A 9,223-nucleotide genomic window follows, 5' to 3' on the forward strand; every position below is an offset into this window, starting at 1 on the left:
ATTGGGCGTAATCCAGCCCTCTGCTTTGAGGGAAATAGGAGGAGGAGGATAGAGGAGCATGTTCTTCTGAACTTGTGAACCTGAGGAATGTAGACTGCGGCACCTTCAAATCAATAAGCAAACAAGTGAAGACAGTTCTGCTGATGGGCTTGTTTTTGGGATTAGGTGATTAAAGTTTGAATTAAATTAACTGTGCAAAACAAAGAAAGACAGACACACAGGAATAAAAGTGAATAAAGACGAAAAAGAAAGTTATTGATTCATTGTCTCATTTTCAGGGCTCGGTGTCAGGGAATAAGAAGAAGATTTCGTCATCATACTCTGCGAATTCAGGCAGGATGAGGTCAGTGTCACTGAACAGAGAACAAATCCCCTCATCTACGTTGCCGTCCTCCTCGTCTTCATGCGGCGTGCTTTCTCGTACTTTGTAATCTGGTGGTATGAGGTGCTGATTCATCTTGATCATTGTCAGCCGCTCCACATTTTTGGGCGAGAGGCGGCTCAGTTTGGGAGTTACAATGCCACCAGCAGCACTGAAAACACGTTCAGAAGACACACTTGCGAGTGGGCAAGACAAATAGTTTATAGCCAGGTTGGAGAGCTGTGGCCACAATTGTTTTTTCCCATGCCAATACTGCAATGGCTCATCATTAAGAAAGACCTCTGTTGAGTCATTCAGATAGTCCTGCACCATCGACTCAAGGTCCCCAACGGTTCCTCCACTTTGCTTACTTTTTGCTGTGCCTGTGACATTTTTTCGAGAACCATACCCAAGCAAAGTTAGCCAATCCTCTACAGCAGCCACTGTTACTGTTGTGTGTGGTGCAGATGATCTGGTTGCCGGTGTCTTTAACGGCTGAGAGGTCACTTGTGCCACAGCCACAGGTGCAGAAGTGGATTCTTTTGACTGGGGATGGCCTGCTGATGCTGATGCTGATGTACTGCCTTCTCCTTCAATATCCTGCCGTTCTTTTTCAAACCTCTTGGCTGACCAGCCTAGCCAACGTTTGTACTTTTTAACATCTTCATCAGCAAAAGGAAAGAATGCTTGGCCTGCCAGCGCCTTTTTGTAGCGTGGATCCAGAATAGTAGCACAAATGTAATGCTGTTCTGAGTTGATCTTTTTAAGACGTTCATCACCACGTAGGCGCTCTAATAATTTCTCCGACAAAAGAAAAGGGTCTTTGTTTTTTTCATCTTTTTCTAACTCAGAAGACACCGCCTCCAGTTGGTGCTCCAGCATGCACAACAATGGGATAGCTTGTCCCAAATTACAGTCCTCCTGGCTGACTGCACGCGTGAAGAACTCAAAAGGACGAAGCATGTCTGTCAGGCTTTTAACTATGTCCCATTGCGCCGCACCCATCCGCAGGTCCTTCTGAGCTGTACCCTCTGTTAAGAAATAGTGATCGAGTACCGTATACTGCTCATACAGACGCTCAAGCATGTAGAAGGTTGAGTTCCAACGTGTTGCCACCTCCTGGATGAGTGCTTTCACTGGCATTCGACGTTCAAGTAGCAGCCTCCTCAGATGCTTCCGGGCCTTAAAAGAATGGCTGGAATGGTTGCACATTTTGCGGCAGGTGGCCATTACCTCGAACGCTGTACTGTCTCTATCACTCAAGAATTTTTGAACTACCAGGTTGATACAGTGCGCCAAACACGGCACTCTGAAATATGCACCCATCGCCATGGCCTTAACTACATTGGCGCCATTATCCGTGGAAACATAACCAATCTGGCGTTTTTTTGGGGACAGCCAGTGAAAGACCTTTTTGTTAAACTCGTCCAAAATGTTTTCTGCTGTGTGACTTTTCTCCAAGCCAAACATGGCTAGTGTTGCATGTTTCCGAGCAGCTTTAAAAACTTGGTCCGGGTCAACACCTGCGTTTAGCTTTGCTTTAACACCTGAAAAAGAGACCCAGTGTGCAGTGATGCACATGTAATCAGCGCCTGCGCCACTGGTCCACATGTCTGTTGTCAGATGTATAGTGTGAACAGCACTCTTCTGCAAAGCTGCCCCAATCGCCTCCAGCACATCTTCATGTAGTGCTGGAACCGCAACTCTGGCAAAATAGAACCGGCTAGGAACCTTCCATTTAGGGCAGAGCGTTGCCACTAATTCTAGAAAACCTACCGCTTCTACAAAAGAAAAAGGGAGAAGGTCCACAGCTAGCATTTTAGCCAGCTTAGTGTTATACAGACACGTCAGTGGGTGGTTGCGTTCATATGGCGCGGCTGAAGAGAACATGGTTCTAATGTTGCCCTGGACCAAGCATTTACGGGATGATAATGACTTCGTTGACCCAATTATGCTCGCTGGTGAACTTTTGCGCGTTGGTGTCTCACTCGCTCCAACACTCTTAGTGTGCCTCACACGGGGTGTGCTGCTGACAGGGGTACTGGGTGTAAGTGAAGTGTTTGACACGTCTTCTTCCTCCTCGTCATCATCAGATGCAACATCAACGTTTTCTTGACTTCCAATTCGGGCTTCCTTGATCGCATCTAGGTGCGCAAACCATTGGACAGTGTGCTGTCTCTCAAGATGACCTCTCTGGCCTCCGGTACCATAGTTGGTACCTGACTTACCACGACTAACTGCAAGCTTACAAAGGGTACAAATGGCGAACTTTTCCCTTTTTGGGCAAACAGTAAAGAAGTCCCAAACTGGGGACTTGAAGTGTCTGTGGGGCCTGGAGGAGGCGGCGATACTGGTGGTGGTGGTCATGCTGCTAATGCCAGATGAAGTGGAGGATCTGGATTGCCCAACTTTTGTACGTTGTGCACTTTCACCGCCACTAATTACGGTCGAGGTGGATGGAGGTCCCTTCTTGTGAGAAAGAAATATGGAAGCGGTACGAGTTGGTGTACTTAACTCCAATGATTGTGGTGTTTCCACTGCCTCCTCGTCGACAACATCATCATCATCACGCTCAGCAGCTTTTCGGGCTAGGGTCAAAATGTCTGTTTGCTGCATGCCCGCTGGGGCTGCAGTGACCTTTATGATGACTGGGTCGTCGTTGTCAGAGTCTTCATCAGCAGCAGTATCCGCCACTTCTTGTTGAGCCTCATCATCACACTCCATAACTCTGAGACTTTGGACGAGCTTCCTTTTACGCTTAACTACCTTTGTCAGATCATGTGCCTCACTCTCAGACGGCAGTGGTGCTGGTTCCCAATTTTGATCCGTATCATCAGAAGGAGGTGTGCTTGAAGAAGATGTAGACACCACCCTTGATCTCTTCCTTGCTAGGGGTGTGGAAGACAATGAATGATCATCAGGAGGAGTGTCTTCCTCAAATGATACCTCGCCTTGATTGTCGATTTCCTGATGTGCCCCTACTTCGGGAGGAACAACTATTGTGGGCACTTGTGACCCTCCATGCACCTCTGCTTGCGCATCTCCTTGCGCTGCCTCTCCTTCCACATGTACTTGGGCTTGTACTTGCACATGTGGTTTTTGTTGCGGCTGTGGTTGTTCAACACTCGTCAGATGAGTTACAACAACCTGTGTTGATTGAGGGACATTGCTGCTACTTTCTTGCGATGAGCCAACATCACTGGTCGATGGTGATTGAACAACTAGACTAAGTGCCTCTGCAGCACTGAAGGGCTTGGACTTAAGTTGGCGTGGTGGTGGTGGTGGCACTGAGCCCAATGGAGCGGGGGTGCTGCTCCCAGCTTGGTCCCCAGCAGATCCCGCTGCTGCTGCAGGCATACTTTTTTTTTTACTCCCAAAAAAAGGGGCGGCCGGCACACCAGTCTCCTTGGTAACTTGCTTCTTCTGCTCCTTACTGGCAACTTTCTTGCTAGAGGAGCTACGGGTAACTTTTTTTGGGGCCATCTTCTTCAGAACAGCAGGCAGCAGTTGCACGAGTTGCAGAGTTGTCTGTGTCCAGACGTGACGTTATGCTGCACACACACACCGCTGCAGGACTTCTTCCTGGCACTGGTGGTTCTCTAGAGTCTTGTGCACCTAAAAGCAATGGAAGACAGAGGAACATCAGTTCAGTTATACACCCCAAAAAATGGAAAACACAGAAAAATAAGCACAATCCCATGCCATCCATGATGTTTACATTCAAGACACCACACAGAAAGACTAGGCCCATGCAACACTGAGTCACTACCCCTGGGGATAGTGGATGAAAAGTCTTCAAAATGGCCCCCCCTTACACCCCAAGCCAGTCCACATCAACAGTACACCCCAAAAAAACAGAAAAACACCCACAAATCACCACAATCCAATGCCATCCAGGATGTTTACATTATAGAGAGTGAGACCACACTACAGGCACACTCAGTCCATGCACCACTACCCCTGGGCAAAAGGCCACACCAGCAGCCCCAAAAAAACGACAAAAACCACAAAAAACAGCACAATCCCAGCCCATCCATGGCCTCAATGGTGTTTAAATTCAAGAAGACACCCCACAGAAAGACTAGGCCCATGCAACACTCACTACCCCTGGGCATAATGGATGAAAAGTAGGCAAAATAAGTGCAGGCCTCAGACACTGCCTCTCTTCAAAATGCCCCCCCCCCCTTACACCCCAAGCCAGTCCACATCAACAGTACACCCCAAAAAACAGAAAAACACCCACAAATCACCACAATCCAATGCCATCCAGGATGTTTACATTAAAGAGAGTGAGACCACACTACAGGCACACTCAGTCCATGCACCACTACCCCTGGGCAAAAGGCCACACCAGCAGCCCCCAAAAAAAGACAAAAAACAAAAAAACAGCACAATCCCAGCCCATCCATGGCCTCAATGGTGTTTAAATTCAAGAGGACACCCCACAGAAAGACTAGGCCCATGCAACACTCACCACCCCTGGGCAAAGGGCCCCACCAGCAGCCCCAACAAAACGACAAAAAACAATAAAATCAGCACAATCCCAGCCCATCCATGGCCTCAATGGTGTTTAAATTCAAGAAGACACCCCACAGAAAGACTAGGCCCATGCAACACTCACTACCCCTGGGCATAATGGATGAAAAGTAGGCAAAATAAGTGCAGGCCTCAGACACTGCCTCTCTTCAAAATGGCCCCCCCTTACACCCCAAGCAAGTCCACATCAACAGTACACCCCAAAAAAACAGAAAAACACCCACAAATCACCACAATCCAATGCCATCCAGGATGTTTACATTATAGAGAGTGAGACCACACTACAGGCACACTCAGTCCATGCACCACCACCCCTGGGCAAAAGGCCACACCAGCAGCCCCCAAAAAACGACAAAAACCACAAAAAACAGCACAATCCCAGCCCATCCATGGCCTCAATGGTGTTTAAATTCAAGAGGACACCCCACAGAAAGACTAAGCCCATGCAACACTCACCACCCCTGGGCAAAGGGCCCCACCAGCAGCCCCAAAAAAACGACAAAAAACAATAAAATCAGCACAATCCCAGCCCATCCATGGCCTCAATGGTGTTTAAATTCAAGAAGACACCCCTCAGAAAGACTAGGCCCATGCAACACTCACTCCCCTCAGAAAGACTAGGCCCATGCAACACTCACTACCCCTGGGCATAATGAATGAAAAGTAGGCTAAATAAGTGCAGGCCTCAGACACTGCCTCTCTTCAAAATGGCCCCTTGCACCCCAAGCACATGTTGCCTGTACCAGCCAGCACTCAAGATGGCCACCACCACCACCCACATGGCCAGTCCACATCAACAGTACACCCCCAAAAAACAGAAAAACAGCCAAAAATCACCACAATCCAATGCCATCCATGATGTTTACATTAAAGAGAGTAAGACCACACCACAGGCACACTCAGTCCATGCACCACCACCCCTGGGCAAAAGGCCCCACCAGCAGCCCCAAAAAAACGACAAAAACAACAAAAATAAGCACAATCCCAGCCCATCCATGGCCTCAATGGTGTTTAAATTCAATAAAACAGTTGTATCATTCTTTGTCATCTCTTTCTCCCAGCAGCTGGCCCATCTGTCTGGGTCCAGCACCCATCCCCAAGCAGGAGATCAAGAGCCTGGGGGTATGGCTCGAGCAGGACCTTTCCTTTAAAACACATGCTAAGAAGACTGCTGGCGTGTGCTTTGGCCTGCTTCGATCAGCCCGGAAGATCTTACCCCTCCTTCCAGTGGCCTCTAGGAGGCTGCTCATTCAGGGGCTTATTATCTCGCGGCTGGACTTTAGCAACGTGTTGTTCTTGGGTGCTCCAGAGTCCACCCTGAACAAACTGCAACAGGTTCAGAACGCGGCCGCTAGGCTCTTGATGGGCCTTCCTAAGCGTCAATCGGCCCGCCCTGCTTTGAAGGCGCTACACTGGCTCCCGGTCAGAGACAGGGTGAAATTTAAGTCACTGTGTGTGGCCCATAAAATCCTGCAGGGGAAAGGTCCACCTATTTTGGGGGACATGGTGCAGCCGTATAAGGCCTCTCGTTCCCTTCGTTCAGACCATCAATGCCTGCTGCAGGTTGCGAGGGTGAAGAAGGCAAGAACTGGGGGTAGAAGATTCTCTGTGAATGTGGCCACGTTATGGAATTCTCTGCCATTGTACCTACGCTCGGAAACGAGTCTTCTTCGCTTCCGTAAGCTTTTAAAAACCCATTTATTTACTGTCTAGTTCTTGTGTTTCAGTGGCAGTGTCTTCCTTTGGATCAGCGCGGGGATGCCCAAGGGTAACCGGGCGCTATATAAAATTCGCTAATAATAATAATAATAATAATATCATGCACCCATAACCAACCCTGGTCCTACTGGATACTGTGGCTACCCACAATATAATTTATTTAATGTTCTGAAAAAGTTCCAAAATTGTAGTTGCAGCAACTGTAATGCCCCAAACAAACTTACTTGTGAAAGTTGATTTCTAATCCAAAAGTGATCCAAAGAAAGTCAAAAAGGCCTCAAATCCAAATATCCAGCAGCACCCACAAAAAGTAATCCTTCCAGCTCCAGATCCAAATGAAAGTGACCAGGAGATGGACAAAGCACTGGGAGGAGCCTGCTGGACAGGAACAGGAAGTTGGAGACTGTGGGGCACTTCCTTCCCCCCCCCCCCCCAAAATGGACTCCTTGCAAAAAAAAGGCCATGCAAATGTCAACCTGAGGAGTGATTCTGATAAAAATCATCATTTTCTGAAGGTTTATCCTGTTTGCTGGTGGATTTCTTGTGCAGAATTGCAAAATCTCTATTTCGTGAGTGCGAGATTGTTCCTTTCCGCCGCAACTACGTGTTCGCAATTGCGAACTCTCGCGAGGTGTGCTGTGCAAGGTGGCAAGCCGCGATTACGTATTCGCGGGCGCCAAACTCCCGCGGGATCACGCAGCAAGATCCAAAATGGCGCAGCACTCGCAAAATATGATCGAGAAAAACAACTCGGCAAACGCTTAATGACGGAAAGTGAACGCCGTGCACCACGCCGCGCGCCGCAACCAAGCAAAAAATCCGCCGCGAGCGGATTCACGGATTTTCGACAAATTCGCGAGAGTTCGCGGATTGCGAATTTGCCGAAAATCCGAAAAATCCGCGAGCGGATTTTACGCCCATGCTTAGTGGTTATCCTTAGTTCTTTTTGTGATGAAACCCCCCAGAGCAACAGCTCTGTGTCTGCAATGAGTTGAAAGATACTTTACAAATCTCCCGTGACTACTTGCCTCATTTTCCCTTTCCATGCAATAAATATAATCCTCATGTTTTAGTAGGTTAAATAACTGGTTACCTTTATTGACATAGTTGACTGGGGGTGAGTGTTTGTATTGTCAACGCTCCGTCCATCACCACCTTTGGTTTTTCTTTGTTCTACCTTTATTGACATAACATAATTTGTATGTTTCATATTTTCAATTTGATGTATCTGGAAAAAAAATCCAAAATAATTAGAGTTTTTGATTATCAAATACATTTGTATTTTTTTTTTTCAGAGTCATAAACCATAGAATCTTTGTACCTGTTGCAGGATTTAAAACGTTGGTAATGTTGGGAGAAAAAAAAAGTTTCTGTTATATTAGAAGTTTTTCATTTTATTGTTCACTCTGTGGTTTCAGAATAATGGTAATAAGTTTATGTTTACCTTTCGAATTATCAGTCTTCTTTGTTGAATGGTGTTTCTGCTTTATTTTGGATTTGTTAAATCTGACAAAAAAATGTGAACACTTCTTATAATGTAGCGTTTACCTGGCTTTTTGTTTTCCTGTAAAGAAAAGAAATGTATTTAACATCTTTTTCCCCCTAAAATAAAAAAAATGGTTAATAGTGTTCTACAATTTTAATGAGAAACGTAATATTCACCTGTATCTAGTTTCAGTGTGCTTATAACTGTGTGTATTTGTGTAAAGTCAGTAAGTTAGTCAATCTTGATTTTCTTAATGCCTGTTTAAATGTATAGTGGAGTCAGTTTAGAAAGGTATGCAACGCCTACAACGAAATTTTTACAACGCACTACCATTACAACGCAGGTATTACCACGCATACCATTACAACGCATTGCGCTGGGGGGCGCTCTAGGGTAAGTAATACGTTTAATTTTCTATCCAACACCTTCCCTAGTGTCCACGGGGACTGGAATTGGAATAGAAAATTATACTTACCACTATCCAGCACCTCTAAGCGCTATGCGTTGTAACGGTATTCGTTGTAAATACCGCGTTGTAAAGGTATGCGTGGTAAAAGTATGCGTTGTAACGTCATACATCCGTTTAGAAAGCGAGTAAGCTTGTTCAAGGATTATTTGCTTGGTTTGTTTATTTAAAAACAATTAATTTACTGTTGTGCTGTGGAGAGATATTTTAGTTATTGTTTATGAAAACAGTATGCATTTTTAAAGTACCTATATTACGTGGCCCAAGTCCTGAAATACAGAAGGGGGACACTAACCAGGATAGGCAGTATGCAAGTGACATCACAGAGCATGACATCACACGTTGCACCACATGAAGTGTTATCACAGGAAGCGGCATCACAATCCATTACCTCACAGGCAGTAACATCACAATAAGTGACATCAAATTTTAACACCTCTGACGCATGTTTAGCAGTTCTATCACATGTACAATTGAGCACATTACGTGATCCACAAGTGAGAGCTAGCGTTGGATTTGTGCCAAATAAGGGGCGTAACCTCGACAAATTATGGGCCTCAACTCATACATTTATTTATTTTAACTCTGCTACAAAGAAATTGTCAGCAAGGATAAATGTGCATTGAATCTGTTCCGCTTAATTGGTTGTAAACGC

At 46.1% G+C, this 9,223-nt stretch overlaps 1 long non-coding RNA gene across 1 annotated transcript in view; it reads right to left on the reverse strand.

The window, feature by feature from the left end:
- Positions 1–8,193, reverse strand: part of LOC144824854 (uncharacterized) — a 137,933-nt gene extending 129,740 nt beyond the window's left edge. Inside the window, exons 1-2 of the long non-coding RNA XR_013609149.1 lie at positions 8,061–8,193; positions 7,710–7,844 (exon numbers count right to left, since the gene is read on the reverse strand). This is a non-coding gene — a long non-coding RNA (uncharacterized LOC144824854). The remainder of the gene's footprint in view (positions 1–7,709; positions 7,845–8,060) is intronic.
- Positions 8,194–9,223: the final 1,030 nt, after the last annotated feature.

The sequence above is a fragment of the Lissotriton helveticus genome, chromosome 3_1, assembly GCF_964261635.1.
Source record: "Lissotriton helveticus chromosome 3_1, aLisHel1.1, whole genome shotgun sequence".
In the NCBI taxonomy this organism is placed as follows: Eukaryota; Metazoa; Chordata; class Amphibia; order Caudata; family Salamandridae; genus Lissotriton; species Lissotriton helveticus.